This window comes from Artibeus jamaicensis, unplaced genomic scaffold, assembly GCF_021234435.1.
Source record: "Artibeus jamaicensis isolate MK-2021 breed Jamaican fruit bat unplaced genomic scaffold, CSHL_Jam_final scaffold_461, whole genome shotgun sequence".
Taxonomy (NCBI): Eukaryota; Metazoa; Chordata; class Mammalia; order Chiroptera; family Phyllostomidae; genus Artibeus; species Artibeus jamaicensis.
This window is the reverse complement of record NW_026522045.1, coordinates 11,219,172-11,237,037: the sequence shown is the minus strand read 5'-3', so window position 1 is coordinate 11,237,037 and position 17,866 is coordinate 11,219,172. Positions and strand designations below refer to the sequence as shown.

The 17,866-nt window shown below is 39.4% G+C and overlaps 1 protein-coding gene and 1 pseudogene across 6 annotated transcripts in view; both read right to left on the bottom strand.

Annotated features, from left to right (window-relative positions):
* The window catches only part of TMEM164 (transmembrane protein 164), a 209,814-nt gene that overhangs the window by 123,914 nt on the left and 68,034 nt on the right, over positions 1-17,866 (bottom strand). The gene's annotated exons all lie outside the window — the stretch shown is intronic.
* Positions 2,274-3,502, bottom strand: LOC119057192 (keratin, type I cytoskeletal 18-like; annotated as a pseudogene).

Here is a 17,866-nt window from a genome sequence, read left to right as displayed (position 1 = left end):
AGTCAACTGTGACCAGCACTTCCTTAGGCTGGAAGGAGCAGAGTCTCAGTGGGCACTCCTGCAGGAGTGAGCAGTACAAACTGCCACTGCAGCTGAGCCAGACAAGAGGCCCAGGCAAGGACACAGCACAGGGGTTCTACTGGGACTGTTGGCTATCAGGCGGTCAAGGTTCCAAACAAAGAAACAGAGGCATAGAGTCCTGATGCCTTTTGGACTCCTAAAACTCTCCTCCGGTGGCCTTTGGTATTGGGTTTCAGAGCACATTATCTTCAAACCCAAGAACTTTTATGCCAGAATTGCTATTTCCCTCTGTGACTAACCTACAGTTGTGGCACATGGCTGGGGACCCCCGTGGAGGTCTACAGTTGCAATCACCAAGAGGGCAAAACACACTCTACCCCTAAACATCAGAGTTATACACAGATATACTGACAGTAGCAGCAGAGGTGGGATTTGGGATTTCACAGAGCTTAAAAACTTGTTATTGAGAATCACCTATTGAATACCATGAATAACCATGGTAGCAAGGCAGCTCAGAAAGGAAATGAAAAATAACCAGAAACATGAAAATATGTGATGTAAATGACAAAGAATTCAATATTACAGTTCTGAAAATACTCAACAAGATGTGAGAAAATACAGACAGACAATTTGATGTGCTCAAAAAACAAACTAATGGCCCTGGCTGGTGAACTGAGTGCGGGCCTGCAAACCAAAGCATCACTGGTTCAATTCCCAATCAGGGCACATGCCTGGGTTGCAGGCCAGGAACCCAGTAGGGGGCGCGTGAGAGGCAACCACATATTGATGTTTCTCTCCCTCTCTTTCTCCTTCCCTTCCCCTCTCTCTAAAAATAAATAAAATAAAATGATTAATGAACAAAAAAAGTATTTTACCAATGAGGCTGAAACTTTAAAAAACAAACAAACAGAAATCCTGGAGATGAAGCATTCAATAAAGGAGATCAGGAATGAACTATTGAGAACAGGAAATGGAGCTGACCAGATGGAGGAAAGAATTAGCAATATCAAAGATAAGAATCCAGAAATAACACAGTGGGAAGAAGACAGACCTAAACATTAAAAAAAGAGAGAAAAAGAAAGAGCTCTACAAGAACTATCTGACTCCATCAGAAAAAGCAATATAAGAATTATAGGTATTCCAGAAGAGAAGTGAATGGAAAGGTTACTCAAACAAATAGTGGATGAAAACTTCCCAAACCTATTTAAAGAATTAGATCATCGAATCCAATAAGCAAACAGAATACCTAGTTACCTTAATCTAAAGAGCCCTCTCCAAGGCACATTGCATTAAAACTGTCAAAAATCAATGACAAAGAAAAAATTCTCAAAGCAGCCAGGAAAAAAAAAAAAGAAAGTGACCTACAAAAGAATGCCCATCAGGTATCACTGGACTTCTCAGCAGAAACTCCGTAAGCCAAAAAAGACAGTGGAGGCAAATATTCAAAATACTGAAAGAGAGATATTACCAGCTAAGTATAATATATTCAGCAAAATTATCCTTTAAATATGAAGAAGAAATAAAGACCTCTCCAGACAGGTGCTGAGGGAATTTACCACCAGGAAAGCTCCACTGCAGGAAATACTCAAGGGGGGTATTCTGCCTGAAAGAAAGAGCAAAAGGTCACAACTTTATAAGATGTACCCAAAAAAAAAACTTACAGCATAAACAGGGATAATACAAGACAACAAAAACATAAAAGGTTAGGGATCAAAGGTTTGAACTGGCAAAGGATGATGGAGATCAGATGCACTCAAAAGGAAAAAAAGCTGCTGTATATATGCAATGTTCTTTTTTTATAAACCTAATGGCAACCACACACAAAAACCTCAAAATTGAGAAACATAACTTAAAAAAAGAGGAAACAGAGGAAAGAAGCATAGATACCACCAAACAAAAACAACAGACCAAAACACAAACATAGTTGGGAAACTTAATACTCCATTGACATCTCTAGATAAGTCACTCAAAGAGAAGATCAATAAAGAAATATCAATCTTAGACTGAATATATGTCATTGACATATACAGAACCTTTCATCCCAGAACATCAGATTATACATTAATCTCCAGTGTACATGAATCATTCTTAAGATAGATCATATGTTGGGCCAGAAAACTATCCTCAACAAATTAAAAATGACTGAAATTGTACCAAGCATATTTTCTGACCACAATGTCTTTTTTTTTAATCTTTCAATGAACTTTTTATTGGCCTTCTGCCCTGCCATGGGATGTCCCACTCTGCTGCCTTTAATGCCTCAAAACTTTGGTGTTGTTGACCTCAGACACCACTCTGTGGTCCACAATCCTACAGGTCATGGTCCCTTGGATGGTTTGTAAGGAGGGGCTCTTGTCCAGGACGTCAACAAGACTGAAGCCCTCCCCTTCTTCCAGTAGGTTGTGATAGGTAGCAATCTCAGCCTCCAGCTTGACCTTGATGTTCAGCAGGGCCTCATACTCCTGGGCCTGGGGCTGCCCTTCTGCCCAGGTCTGGGCCAGCTCTGACTCCAGGTACAGCAGGACCCCATTAAGCTGTTCCATCTGCCTGGTATAGTGCATTTACACTTCCCTCAGGCTGTTCTCTAAACTCACCTTCAGATTCCTCATTGAGTCCAGGTCAGTCTCCAATGACTGGACTCAGCAGCGCCTATCTCAGCAGTCTGCAAGGTGATCTGATGGGACCAATACTTGTCTAGTTTCTCTTGGTTCTTCCAAGACAGCTCATCATACTGGGCCCAGATGTTTGCCATGATTTTGCCGAGGTCCTGAGATTTGGGGGCATCCAACTTCACAGTAAATCCAGAATTGACAATCTGGTTTTGTAGACCATTTATGTTCTCCTTGTGTTCTTCTACATGAAGAGAAGCTCCTCCTTGAGAAAATCTATCTGTTTTCAGCTGCAGCTGAGTGATATTGGTGTCCATTGATATCCTTCTCCACAGACTGGCACATGGCCAGCTCTGTCTCATACTTGACTCTGAAGTCATCAGCATCAAGATGACTACTGTCAATCTGCAGAACAATGCAGGCATTGTCTACAGAATTTGCAAAGATCTGAGCTCTTAGGTCCTCGATGGTCTTGAAATAATGCCCCCAGTCTCTGACCTAGGGTCCCTTCTTCTCAAAGTATCCCCGGGTTTTGCTCTCCAGTCTCTGATTATCATCCTCCAGGCTTCTTACCCTCTCCAGGTAGGAGACCAGGCAGTCATTCAGGCATTGCATAGACTCCTTCTCACTCTTGATGGTCCCTATGCCCACCAGACCCATGACCATCCCTGCAGCCAGGCCCCCAGATGCCCAGATGCCCAGCTGCCCCACATGCTGGTGGAGTGGTACACTGAGATATGGGAGTCTGAGCCCCCAGAATCTGCATAAATGCCAGCCACACTACTAGCCTGCCAGACCCAGTAGCTGGGCGACTGCGCAGAGGCCAGGGTCCAGTAGCTTGTGGAGAAGCTGGAGCCTGTGCTGAAGCTCATGTTGTTCAGAGAGGTAGGTGAGAAGCGGAGACTCAGGTTGAAGCTGCCCACAATTCTTGAAATTAAAAATCAACAGCAAAAAAAAGTAGAGAAACCCACAAATATGTGGAGTTTAAACAACACACTATTAAAAAATGACTAGGTCAAAAAAATAAGAGAAGAGGCCGAAATATAGAGAAAGACAAATGAGAATGACAGTAGGACATATCAGAACTTCTGGGAGGCAGTGAAAGCAGTAATAAGAGGGAATTTTATGTCATTAGAGGCTATATCAAGAAACAAGAGAAATCTTAAATAAACAACCTAATGTAACATCTTAAAAATCTAGGAAAAAATATAAGTCATGACACCATAAAAGTCCTAGAGGAGAACATAGTCAGAAAAATTTCAGATATTACACTCAGCACTATTATCACCAATATGTCCCCTAGAGCAAGGGATATAAACAATGGGAAAAAAAGGGAATACATCAAATTAAAAAGCTTCTGCATGACTAAAGAAAACAGTATTAAAATGAAATGGGAACCAACCGTATAAGAAAACATATTTGTGAATTACACCTTGGACAAGGTTTGGATCTCCAAAATATATAAAGAATTCACATGACGCCACTCCAGGAAGACAAACAACCTAATTAAAAAATGGGCAAAGGATCTGAACAGACACTTCTTCAAGGAGGATATACAGAGGGCCCAAAGACATGAAAGGATGCTCAGCATCACTAGCCATCACAGAGACAGAAATTAAAACCACAATGAGATACCACTTCACACCAGTCAGAGTGACCATCATAACCAAATCAACAAACAAGTGCTGGTGAGGATGTGGAGAAAAGGGAACCCTACTGCAGTGCTGGTGGGACTATAGACTACTGGTGCAGCCACTGTGGAAAACAGAAGGGAATTTCCTCCAAAAATGAAAAATGGAACAGCCTTTTGACCTGGCAATTCCACTGCTGAGATTTTACCCTAAGAATCCTGAAACACCAATCCAAAAGAACCTATGTACCCCGATGTTCATAGCAGCACAATTTACAATAGACAAGTGCTAGAAACAGCCTAAATGCCCATCAGTAAATGAGTGGCTCAAAAATCTGTGGTACATTTACACCATGGTATACTATGGAGCAGAAAGAAAGAAGGAACTCCTCCCCTTCACAACAGCATGAGTGGAACTGGAGAGCATTATACTACGTGAAATAAGCCAGGCAGTGAAAGACAAATAGAATATGACCTTACCATTAACAGGAACCTAATTAAGAAAACAAATAAGTGAGCAAAATAGAACCAGAGACATGGAAACAAAGAACAATCTGACAGTGACCAGAGGAGAGGGGGGATAACAGGGAAAAAAAGGAAAAGGGTCAAGTCAAGGAACATGTATAAAGAACCCATGGACAAAGCCAAAGTGGATAGGATCAAGGGTGGTAGACAAGAATTGGTGGGGCATGGGGAATTGGTTGGGGTAAATGGAGACAACTATACTTGTACAACAATAAAAATATATATAAAGAAAAAGAAAGAAAGAAACACAGGCACAAAGGGGAAAAAGATAATGAATAAATACCTGATCAATAATAACCTTACATGTAAATGGATTAAGTGCTTTAATCAAAAGACATATGATAGCTAAGTGGATAAGAAAACATGACCCACATAAATACTACTAAAAGAGACCCAACTCAGAACAAAAGACCTACACAGACTGAAAATGAAGAGCTGGGAAAAAACATTCCAAGCAAATGGACATGAAAGAAAAAAAGCTGGAATAACAATACTTATATCAGACAAAATGGACTTCAAAACAAAGGCCATAACAAGAGATAAAGAAGGTCACTATATGAACCTAAGGGAGTTGTCCAACAAGAAGATATAACCCTTGTAAACATATGTGAAACAAACACAGGAGCCCCTAAATACATAAGGAAAATCTTGGAGAACTTTACGGAGATCAGTAGCAATATAGTCACTGTAGGGAATTTTAACACCTGACTGTCAAAAATGGATAGATCATCCAAACAAAAAATCAACATAGATATTGTGGAATTAAAAAACACCAGAGATCAAATTGACTTCATTGATATTTACAGAGCATTTCACCCCCAAAAAAGCAAAATATTAATTCTTTTCAAATGCACATGGTTCATTTTCAAAGACAGACAACATGTTAGGACAGAAAACAAGCCACAACAATTCAAGAAAATTGAATTTATATCAAGCATCTTCTAGGTTCACAATGGACTAAAACTAGAAACCAACCTCAAGAAAAAAAATTCAAAAACAGTCAAATGCATGGACACTGAAAAACATGTTATTAAATAATGAATGGATTAACAATGAGATCAAGGTAGAAACCAAAAAGTACCTGGAAACAAATGAAAATGAACACAAAACAGCCTTGGCTGGTATGGTTCAGTGGATCAAGTGCCAACCTGTGAACCAAAGGGTTGCTGGTTTGATTCCCAGTCAGGGTACATGCATGGGTTAAAAACAAGGTCCCCAGTGGTCGGCACATGACAAGCAACCACACAACAATGTTTCTCTCCCTCTCTTTCTCCTTCCCTCCCCTTCTCTCTAAAAATGAATAAATAAAAGCTTTTTTAAAACTGTAACAGAAAAACTTCTAAAAAAAATAGAGAATGAACACAAAACAACCCAAAACCTCTGGGACACAGCAGAGGCAGTCCAGAGAGGGAAATTCATAGCAATACAGGCCTAACTTAAGAAGATAGAAAAATCTCAAATGAACAACCTGTCCCTACATCTAAAAGAACTATAGGAACAACAGCAAAGGAAGCCCAGAGCAAGTGAAGAAAGGAAATAAACAAAACCAGAGATAATTAAATGACATAAAAAATAGCCCTGGCTCCTTTGGCTCAGTGGATTAAGCACTGGCCTGAGAACCAAAGGTCACCAGTTCGATTCCCAGTCAGGGCACATGCCTGGGATGCAGGCCAGGCTCCCAGTAGGGGACACAGAAAAAACAACCACACATTGATGTTTCTCTCCTTCTCTTTCTCTCTCCTTTCCCCTCTGCCTAAAAATAAATAAAATATTTTTAGAAGACTAAAAATTCAAAATATCAATTAATGCAGGAGCTAATTCTTTGAAAAGATAAACAAAATCGACAAACCCTTAACCAGACTCATCAAGAAAAAAAGAGAGATGACCCAAATAAATAAAATCAGAAACAAAAGCAGCAAGTTACAACCAATACCATAGAAAAAGAAAAGATTGAAAGAAATTACAATGAGCAACTATATGCCAAGAAAGTGGACAACCTGAACTAAATGGGCATATTTCTAGAAACATACAATTTTCCAAAACAGAATCAAGAAGAAGCAGAAAGCCTGAATAGACCAATAACAACTAGCAATATTGAAGTAGTAATCAAAAAACTTCCACCCCACAAAATACCTGGACTACATGGCTTCACAGGCAAATTTTATCAAACATTCAAAGAAGAACTAACTCCTATTCCTCTCGAACTATACCAAAAAATCCAAGAAGAAGGAAGACTCCCAAACTCTTTATACAAGATCAGTGTTACCCTAATTCCAAAACCAGGGGAAGACATAACAAAAAAAAAAGAAAATTACAGGCCACTATCTCTGATGAATATAGATGCTAAAATCTTCAAAAATATTGGCAAATCACATCCAGCAATACATTAAAAAGATCATACACCATGATCAAGTGGGATTCATCCCAGGGATGCAAGGACGGTACAATATGTGTACATCAATAAACATAATACATCATATAAACAAAAGAAAACAAGAGTCACGTGTCCATATCAATAAATATAGAAAAGGCATTTGATAAAATAGAGCACCCATTTATGATTTTTTAAAAAACCCTCAGCAAAGTGGGAATAGAGGGAGCACACCTCAACATAATAAATGCCATATAGGAGAAACCTAATGCTAACTTCATACTCAATGGGCAAAAATTAAAAGCTTTTCCCTTAAGACCAGGAACAAGACAAGGATGTCTGTTCTTGCCACTCTGATTCAACATAGTATTGGAAGTTATAGCCACAGAGCTGAGACAAGAAAAAGAAATAAAAGATCCAAATTGGAAAGAGGAAGTAAAACTGTCAGTATTTGCAGATGATATGACAGTGTACAAAGAAAACCCTCTAATCTCCACAAAAAAATTACTTGACCTAATAAGTGAATTTGGCAAAGTAGCAGTATGCTAAGTCAATATTTAGAAATGGATGACATTTTTGTACACCACAAATGAACTATCAGAAAGAGAATCTAGAAAAAGAATCCATTTACTGTAGCAACAAAATAATAAAAGTACCTAGGAATAAATTTAACCAAGGAGGTAAAAGACCAATACTCACGAAACTATAGAACACAAAAGAAAGAATATGAGTAATATACAAATAGATGGAAGCATATACTGTGTTCATAGATTGGAATGATTAATATCATCAAAATGTCCATACCACCCAAAGCAATCTATAGATTCAATGCAATCACTATTAAAGTACCAATGGCCTACCTCACTGATCTAGAATAGACTCCAAAAATTTTTATGGAACCAAAATAGACCCCAAATAGCTTCAGCAATCTTGAGAAAGAAGAATAAAGTTGGAGGGATCAATTTACTGGATATCAAACTATACTATAAGGCCACTGTAATCAAAGCAACTTGGTACTGGCATAAGAACAGACACACAGATAAATGGAACAGAATATAAAGCCTAGAAATAAACCCATGTCTCTATGTTCAACTAATATTTCTAAAAGGTGGCACAAGCATACAACAGAGTAAAAATAGTCTCTTCAATAGTGTTGTGAGAACTGGACTGGTACATGAAAAAAAAAATGAAACCAGACCACCAACTTACACCATACACCAGAATAAAATCAAAATGGATTAAAGACTTAAATATAAGTCATGATACCATAAAAGTCCTAGTAGAAAATATAGGCAATAAAATTTCAGATATATCACACAGAAATATTTTTTCCTGATACATCTCCTAGGGCAAAGGACATAAAGGAAAAAATAAACAAATGGGATTACATCAACTTAAAAAAGGGAAGGGTGGAAACAAGAAAGGGAAGTGGGACAGGTTGGGGTGGGGGGCATTGGTGGGGGGAAAATGCAGACAACTGTAATTGAACAATAATAATGTAATTAAAAATAAATAGAGAGTAGATAGGAGAAGATGGTAGCAGATAGGACAAAGGATTCTGCTTCCCCCCACACACATGGGAGAAAAACCGGGCCGATCTGCGGAGGAGCACAGCAAATAGGAAACAGTGACCCAGCATATAGGAAAATAGGAGTCCAGAAATTATAGCACACACTGAATGACCAGACCGTGAGGAGACGGCTGCGGGTCAATAAGGTCCAAGGGACCAGCGCAGATGCCGCAGGTTGAGGCTGTCGCTTCTGCCGGGCCGCGCCAGGGCCCCAGTCGGGTCTGCCGCGAACTCTTTCAGAGCCCAGGGCTGCCAGCAAGGTCCTTGGGAGAGAGCCGGGTCATCAGCTCCCACCTTACACAGCTAGACACAGTTTGAAAAATGCTGGGAGAGATCTGTTTGCTTAAAGTATCAGAGTGAGTAATGAGCACCAGGAAGCAAACAAGGGGGCCTTGAGTACCCCTGGAGTCTGTGGTTGCTGGCTTGGGAGAATTGAGAGTCGCCCTTGCGTTCAACTATGGCACTGGGAAAAATTCATGCCCAAGACCACGGGACCAGGGAAGCCTAGCCAGGTGCACACATCCACACCCCAGGCCAGGACTGTGACTCTTGGGGAAAGTCTGCTCTCAGTGGAGCGTTGGGGAGAGGGCTCATGAGACTGGCTGAGTACATGGAGAAGGGAGAAAAGCCACACCAATTACCCCTCAGACTGCTGCAGCCAGTGTGACCAGAAAAAGTGGTTTGGCCAGCTGGAAACCAAGAGATTGTTTTTTGTTGTTTTTTTTGTTTGTCTTTTTAAAATAATCTTTTATTTTTTAACTTTATTATTGTTTTATCTTTCAATATTTTTACCCTCTCTCTTGTTTTATCCCTTCTTCCTTTCTTTAAAAACCTAGTGCTTTTTCCTTCCTTCTGATACCTTTTTTTCTTTTTGCCACCCCCCCCCACAAATGAGACAAAAAACTTGGGATGGCGAAAAGACAAGAGTTGGACTCAAAGAGGGGCCATACCAACAGTAGAGACAGAGAGACAAATTTCACTTTGCTGCACCAAAAAAACTACAAGTTCCTGCATATTTGTATTTTTTCATTATTCTTATGTCTTTTATTTTAATAGTATCTTTGTATTCCTCCACTTTCTGTATAGTCTTCTTTACCTTCGCTGGATATACTGTATCACTTGACAGGTTTCCCATCTCCTCATTCAAAGTCTATTGCTAATTTACTGTCCTTTACTTCCCCTTGCTCCATTACCACACTATTGAAGGCCCAATACTCCCTAAATTGGTATCTCATTGATTCTGTCACATCATTGTTGCTCTAATATTACTGTAAATAATAGCTGTTCCACACTATTGTAAATACTACACAACACACGCCCCCCCAGATTTTAGCCCACTTCATTGTTGCCTGTACTATAATACTGTAGTGGATACCTCCATTCTCTCTCACACTACACCTATTTATCATCCTTTATTCTTACCTTACCTTAGAATCGGACCTCCCTCAACCTCACTGCTTTCTAGATCCAACCTACAAAATCCTCCCTCCCCAACAACAGCCTTATCTTCTTTCCATTCTCTCAAAAAAGTGGCTAGTTGTGTTGAAGATTAAGGTCATCACTGTACATAGCCAGGGGATCTCCTATCTCTTCTCTACCAGCTGCTACTGTAAATATCATAGAATTCTCCTGCTGTCATAAACCATTTTGCCTTCCCCTCCAACTGATCACAAAAAAAAGAGTAGGTAGAAGCAGTGAACACCAGGACACCCAGTGGAAGAGGAAACCCAACAACAAAGGAACCACCAACACATAACAACAGAAGAAGGTGAAGAACAGACTGGAAACCACACAAACTTCAACCCAGGACCTATCTGGAAATACAACTAAATAGTAGAGAAACTACACAGGGATAACAACTGAACAAGAGCAAAAGAGAATCCTCAAAACCCTGCACACGCAGAAGAACTAGCTTTATCAGAACCCACCCTAACCAGCACAACAAATTACAAAAGGTGGTGGACAGAAGGACCATCAGTTCACCAGCGGGTGGGAAGGACCCACAAAAGAAAGACCTAAAAACAACAAACACCCAAAGACAAACTCAGAGCCAAGGTAAAGGACAGCCCAAGACCAGTGACCTGGGGAGATCAAGGAGACTACACCACTGAATCTCACAGGTATTATACCACAGAAGTGCACACCATAAATACAGGAAGCCAGAATGGATCAATTTAAGAAGCTGAAGCTAACAAGAAGAGTATCACAAACAATGGGAAGAAAAAGGACTAATCCCCGAATGAAAGGAAAGGAGAAAGCCTCAAAAACAATATTAGATGAAATAGAGGCAAGTCAGCTATCAGATATTGAATTCAAAGCAGGGGTTATCAGGAAGTTGAAAGAGCTCACAATAAGCTACCAGAAACTACATGGAAATTAGAATGAATTCACTGCAAACTATGTCAACATGAAAAAGGAAATAGAAACTATCAGCAAGGGACAAGAGGAAATGAAGAATACAATTTCTGAACTGAAGAACACAGTGGAAGGAATCCAAAGCAGGATCGATAAAGCAGAAGATTTAATCAGCAAGTTGAAGGACAAAGTAGAAAAAAAAAACACAGAATGAGCAAGAAAAGGAAAAGAGGCTCAGAAAGAATGAAGAGGGATTAAGAGAAATACAAGAAAATATGAAACGTAATAATAGCCGAATAATACAGATACCAGAAGGAGAAGGAGAAGAACAAGAAATAGAAAACCTATTTGAAAAAGTAATGATGGAAAACTTCCCTAATTTGATGAGAGAAAAAGTCACACACATCCAGGAATCACAGACAGTCCCAATCAAGAGGAACCCAGAGAGGCCCACTTCAAGACACATCTTCATTAAAATGGCAAAATTTGAAGACACAGAGAATCTTAAAGGCAGGAAGGGAGAAAAAGGAAGTAACATACAAGGGAGCCCCAATAAGGTTAACTGCTGACTTCTCCATGGAAACACTCCAAGAAGAATAGAATGGCAAGATATATTCCAAGTAATGAGAACCAGAGGCCTGCAACTAAGATTACTTTACTGAGCAAGGATCTCAATCAAGATAGAAGGCCAAACAAAGCGCTTCCAAAACAAAAGAATTATAAAATAACACAGCTACACCAAACCAGCTCTGCAAGAAATACTAAAAAGACTATTTTAAGAAAAGGAAGAAAAAGAGAGAGACAAAGAGAAACACAGGTATAAAAATGACAATAAATAAGTACCTATCAATAATAACCTTAAACATAAATGGATTAAATGCTCCAATCAAAAGACATAGAACAGATGAATAAATAAGAAAGCATAACCCACACATGTGCTGCCTACAAGAGACTCACCCCAGGACAAAAGACCTACACAGACTAAAACTCAAGGGCTAGAAACAACTTTTCCAAGCAAACGGACAGGAAAAAAAAAGCCGGGATAGCAGTACTCATATCAGAGACAATAGTCCTCAAAAAAGGGCCATAAAAAGAGACCCAGAAGGTCATTTCATAATACTCAAGGGAAGAACCCACCAAGATGACATGAACATTGGAAGACTTACGCCAAGATGGAGGAATAGGTGGAAGCACTGTACTTTCTCACACAACCAACTTTAAAGACAACAAAATTTTAGCAACAGAAAACACAGCCAAAACACAAAACATTGAACTTTTTGAAAGTCTGATAACAACAAATTCTTCAGCCAGACCGGTAAGAGGGGTGAAGCCAGCAGCTGGCGGAGCGGGGTGCACAGAAAAACTTGGTCAGACGGACTCAGGAGCGCAGACTGGCTCAGGCGCACAGACGGGTGGAGGTTGGCGGATCCCAGGCCTGGGGATGCAAATGGGCACACCCAGTGAGCAACGGGCAGACCCTGTGTGGGCGCAAGACTGCTGGCTGACAGCGGTCACACATTCGCGCACAGATAAACCAGCGAATGAGTGAGCAGTGAGACAGACCCCGCAGGCCCCAGTGGCGGGAAGCAGCAGAGGGGACCGCTATTGCCCCGCTCTGACCCCGCCCCCACATACAGCATCACAACCCAGCGACCTGGGTAGCCCCATCCTGGTGAACACCTAAGGCTCCACTCCTCATACTTAATGGGCCCAAACAGATGATCAATGGCTCAAGAAGAACTCAAAGCCCCAGAGCCCATAACTCTAAGAGACAAAGAAATAGCAAAACTTTCAGATGCACAGTCCAAAACACTGGTGATCAGGATGCTCACAGAACTGGTTGATTTTAGTCACAGATTAGAGGAACAAATCAAGGCTAAACTAACTGAAATGAAGGGAAATGCACTGGAAAACAATAGTGATGAAAAGGAAACTGGGACTCAAATCAAGGGAGTGGATCAGAAGGAGGATAAAAATGACCAGCCAGAAAAATACAAAGAAACAAGAATTGAAAAAAATGAAGAGAGGCTAAGGAACCTCCAGGACATCTTTAAACACTCCAACATCCAAATTATAGGGGTACCAGAGGGGAAGAGGAACAGCCACGAGTGAAAAACTTATTTGAACAAATAGTAAAGGAGAACTTCCCCACTGTGGCAAAGGAAATAAACTTCCAAGAAATCCAGGAAGCTCAGAGAGTTCCAAACAAGTTGGATGCAAGAAAGAACACAGCAAGGCATATCACAATTACATTACCCAAGATTAAAATGAAGGAGACAATCCCAGAAGCAGCAAGACATAAGGGGACAGTCACCTACAAAGGAGTGCCCATAAGCCTATCGGCTGATTTCTCAAAAGAGACCTTACAGGCTGGAAAGAAGTATTCCAACTCATGAAATCCAAAGACCTACAACCAAGATTGCTCTATCCAGCAAAGCTTTCATTTAGAATGGAAGGACAGATAAAGTACTTCTCAGATAAGATCAAATTCAAGGAGTTCATCATCACCAAGCCCCTATCATATGAAATGTTAAAGGGACTTACCTAAGAAAAAGAAGATAAAAAATATGAACAGTGAAAGGACAGCAAACTCAGAGTTATTAAGAACCACACCTAAAACAAAAGCAAACTAAGAGGACAGCTAGATCAGGAGCAGAACCATAGAAATGAAGATCACATGGAGGGTTAGCAACAGGGGAGTGGGAGGAGGAGAAGGGGGGGAGAAGGTACAGAAAATAAGTAGCATAGACGGTAGGTAGAAAATAGATATGGGGGAGGGTAAGAATAGTAGGGGAGATATAGAATCTAAAGAACATGAGACATTTGGTCATAAAAGAAAGGGGGGAAAGGTGGGGGAGGGGTGTGCAGGGTAGAGGGGAATGAAGGGGGAAATAGAACAAATGTAATGACATAATCAATAAAATCAAATAAAATTTTAAATAAAAGAAGAAAGGAAAAGAAAATTGCAGCACGCTGTGCAAGGCACAGTCTTTTAAATACACTACTCTAGAAAACTGAGTCCAAGAGGCGAATACTCCTGTATCCAGTTTTACAACAAACAGGTCTTCAACTATTACAGGGCCAGGACTAGAGCTGCTCCACCAGTGTCATGGCCACTGGCCACAGAAGCTCCTGAGCAGCTGTATCACAGACACTCCAAGTGGAGAGATGCTCGGGTGTGAAACTCAGGGAGGAACTGGAAGACTTTGTATTAAAAAAAAGTAAAATATCTCATCAAAAAAGTTTATGTTGATTACATGCAGAAATAGTATGTCAGGTATATGGATTAAATAAAATACAATATTAAAATAAAAAAAGAAGACATAAACATTGTAAATATATATTTATCCAACATAGGAGTACCCAAACATATCAAGAAAATCTTAGAGGACTTCAAGAAAGATACTGACAGCAACACAATTATAGATGGGGATTTTAACACCCCACTGTCGAAAATAGACAGATCTTCCAAACAAAATATCAACAAAGATATTTTGTCATTGAACAATGTCCTAGATGAAATGGACTTAACTGATATATATATAGAGAGAGAGCCCTTCATCCCAAAGAAATTAAATACACATTCTTTTCAAATGCACACGGAACATTCTCAAAGATAGACCACATGATAGGACACAAAACAAGCCTCAACAAATTTAAGAAAACTGAAATCATTCCAAGCATTTTCTCTGATCATAAGGGACTGAAACTGGAAACCAACCCCAAGACAAAAGACCCCAAACGTTCAAAATCATGGAGATTGAATAGCATGCTATTAAACAGTGAATGGGTCAAGAATGAAATTATGGAAGAAATCAAAAAGTTTCTGAAAACAAATGAAAAAGAACTCACAAAAAAAACCAAAACTAATGGGACACAATGAAGACAGTCCTGAGAAGGAAATTCATAGCAATACAGACCTACCTAAAAAAGATACAAACATCTCAAACAAATAACCTAACCCCACGCCTACAAGAACTTGAGAAACAACAACAAAGACAGCGCAGAGCAAGTATAACAAAGGAAATAACCAAGATCAGAGCAGAATTAAATGACATAGAGAGAATAAAAGCACAATTCTAAGGATCAATGAAACCAGGAGCTGGTTTTTTTAAAAAGATAAACAAAATCCACAAGCCTTTAAGCAGGCTCATCAGATAAACAAGAGAGAGAACCCAAATAAACACAATCGGAAATGAAAGAGGAGCGATTACAACTGAGACCACAGAAATACAAAGGATTGTAAGAAAATACTATGAAGAATTATATGCCAAGAAATTTGAAAACTTAGGTGAAATGGACAAATTTCTACAAAAATATAATCTTCCAAAACTCAATGAAGAAGAAGCAGAAAGCCTGAATAGACCAATAACAACACATGAAATTGAAGCAGTAATCAAAAATCTCCTGAAGCACAAAAGCCCTGGACCAGATGATTTCACAGGAGAATTCTACAAAGCATTTAAGGAAGAGGTAATCCCTATTCTTCACAGACTATTCCAAAATATCCAAAATGATGGAAGACTCCCAAACTCTTTTTATGAAGATAAAAAGGATGATCCAGCATCATCCTAATCCCAAACCCAGATAAAGATACAACAAAGAAAGAAAACTTCAGGTCAATATTGCTGATGAACATAGACACTAAAATCCTCAACAAAATATTGGCAAACCGCATCCAACAATACATTAAAAAGAACATACACCATGACCAAGTGGGATTCGTCCCAGGAATGCAAGCAAGGATGGTTCAGTATTGACAAATCAGTAAATGTAATAGGTCACGTAAACAAAAGCAAAGACAAAAATCACATGATCATATCAACAGATGCAGAAAAAGTTTTTAATAAGGTACAACACCCATTTATGATAGAAACACTCAGCAAAGTGGGAACAGAGGGAGCATTCCTCAATACAATAAAGGCCATATATGAGAGACCTACAGCCAACATCATACTCAATGGGCAAAAAATAAAATTTTTTACACTAAATCAGGAACAAGACAAGGTTGTCCACTTTTACCACTTGCATTCAATATAGTATAGAAAGTTTTAGCCACAGCAATCACACAAGGAAATAAAAGCAGAAAACAAAACTGACACGGTTTGCAGACAACATGATAGTGTACATGGAAAAATCCTATAGACTCTACCGAAAAACTGCTCAACCTAATAAATGACTTAGGCAAATCAGTGGAATATAAGGTCAATATCCAGAAGTCAGAGGCATTTTTGTATACCAACAATGAAACGGCAAAAGCAGAAATCAAGAAAAAAATCCCATTCAATATAGCAAAAAGAAAAATGAAATACCTAGGAATAAACCTAACCAAGGAGGTAAAAGAACTGTATGCAGAAAACTACACAACACTGAAGAAAGAAATCAAGGAAGACAACCATGTTCATGGATTAGAAGAATTAACATCATCAAAATATCCATACTACCCAAAGCAATTTACATATTCAATGCAATACCTATTAAAGTTCCAATGACATACTTCACAGACATAGAACAAACACTTCAAAAATTTATATAGAACCATAAATGACCCCAAATAGCAGCTGCAATTTTGAAAAAGAAGAACAAAGTAGGAGGAATCACAATACCTGATACCAAACTGTATTACAAGGCCACTGTAATCAAAACAGCCTGGTACTGGCAGAAAAACAGGCACATAGACAAATGTAAGTGAACAGAGAGCCCAGAAATAAACCCTAGTCTCTATGGGCAACTAATATTCGACAAAGGGGGAAGTAACATAAAATGGAGTAAAAATAGCCTCTTCAACAAATGGTGTTGGGAGAACTGGACAGCTACGTGCAAAAAAATGAAACTGGAGCACCAAGTTACACCATACACCAACATAAATTCAAAGGGGATAAAAGACTTAAACATAAGCTGTGAAACCATTAAAGTCCTAGAGGAGAACATTGGCAAGAAAATCTCAGATATTTCACACAGCAGCGTTTTTACTGATATGTCCCCTAGAGCAAGAGACATAAGGGAAAGAATAAACCAATGGGATCTCATCAAAATTAAAAGCTTCTGCATGGCTAAAGGAAACAGTATTAAAATAAAAAGAGAACCAACATGTGGGAAAACATACTTGCCAACGATACATCAGACAAGGGTTTAATCTCCAAAATATACAAACAACTTACACGACTCCACTCTAAGAAGACAAGCAACCCAATTAAAAAATGAGCAAAATACTTGAACAGACATTTCTCCAAGGAGGACATACAGAAGATCCAGGGATACATGAAAAGATGCTCAGTATTGCTAGCTATGAAAGAGATGTGAATTAAAATCACAATGAGAGACCAATTTACATCAGTCAGAATGGCCATCATAAACAAAGCAACAAACAACAAGTGTTGGAGAGGTTGTGGAGAAAAGGGGACCCTAATCCATTATTGGTGGGATTACAGACTGGTACAACCACTATGGAAAACAGTATGGAATATTCTCAGAAAAATAAAAATTGACCTGCCTTTTGACCCACCAATTCCCCTGCTAGGATTATACTCTAAGAACCCTGAAACACCAATCCAAAAGAACCTATGCAGCCCAATGTTCATAGCAGCACAATTTACAATAGCCAAGAGTTAGAAGCAACCTAGGTGCCCGTCAGTAAGTGAATGGATCAAAAAATTATGGTACATATACACAATGGAATTCTATGCAGCAGAAAGAAAGAAGGAGCTCCTACCCTTTGCAACAGCATGGATGGAAATGGAAAACATTATGCTAAGTGAGGCCATAAGCCAGGAGGTGAAAGACAA